We start from the raw sequence: 1,102 nt of genomic DNA, 5'->3' as shown, positions 1-1,102 counted from the left end.
TGACGCTCGGGGGGGGCATGTGCACCCCCATGTCCCCCCTACGCATCACCATTGCAGCAAGGTATATGCAGTCCAGGGAAGACCAAGAAGCCATCCTGTCACCCAGACGATGGGTGAGAAGACAGAGGCAAGTTCTTTGCCTCTGTCTTCTTGGTCAGGGACCAGGACAGCTCTCCCACCACAGGTAGGAGCAATCTTGGGGATAGCACTGCCAGGCCTCGGGTCTGCGCAGATGTAGTTAGGGATCTTCTGGAAGGGCTGGATGTTTTTAGATCTGTGGGCCCCGATGCACTCCACCCACGGGTGTTGAGAGAGCTGGCGGGGGTCATTGCTGTGCCCTTGGCCCAGCTGTACGAGCGATTGTGATCCACGGGCCAGGTGCCCAGAGACTGAAAACTAGCTAATGTGGTCCCCATTTATAAGAAAGGGAGAAAGGAGGACCCAGGAAACTATAGGCCCATAAGCTTCACATCAGTCTTAGGGAAAATCCTTGAAATAATTATCAAGGATCACATCTGTGAGGGGCCAGCAGGGGAGATCATGCCCAGGGGAAATAAACATGGGTTCAAGGCAGGTCCTGCCAGACCAACCTGATGGCTTTTTCTGACCAAGTAACTAAATCCCTGGATGATGGTGTCGCTGTGGACGTAGTCTTTCTGGACTTTAAGAAGGCCTTTGACACTGTCTCTCACCCCATTCTCATTAATAAATTGAGCGACTGTGGCACTGATACCTACACAGTTGGTTGGGTCAAAAATTGGCCGATTGGGCACGCCCAGAGAGTGGTGATGGACGGGTCGTACTCAACCTGGCGGGATGTGAATAGTGGGGTTCCCCAGGGGTTAGTCCTGGGGCCCATACTGTTCAACATCTTCATCAGCGACTTGGACGAGGGGATGGAAAACACGTTGTCCAAGTTTGCCAATGACACCAAGATGTGGGGAGAGGTAGGCACGCGCAAAGGGAGAGAGAGGCTGCGATTAGATTTAGACAGGCTGCAGAAGTGGGCAGCTGGTAATAGGATGGGGTTCAATGTAGATAAATGCAGGGTGCTGCACCTGGGGAGAAGGAATCCACAGCATACATACAGGCTGGGGAGTTC

General features: G+C 53.1%; 1 protein-coding gene across 3 annotated transcripts in view; it reads right to left on the bottom strand.

The window, feature by feature from the left end:
- CDK3 (cyclin dependent kinase 3) overlaps positions 1–1,102 on the bottom strand; it is a 14,781-nt gene that overhangs the window by 10,640 nt on the left and 3,039 nt on the right. The window lies entirely within an intron of this gene.

Source organism: Alligator sinensis, unplaced genomic scaffold, assembly GCF_000455745.1.
Source record: "Alligator sinensis unplaced genomic scaffold, ASM45574v1 scaffold400_1, whole genome shotgun sequence".
NCBI classification, from domain to species: Eukaryota; Metazoa; Chordata; order Crocodylia; family Alligatoridae; genus Alligator; species Alligator sinensis.
Note: the sequence above shows the minus strand (reverse complement) of the source record. Positions and strands in the feature narration are given on the sequence as shown.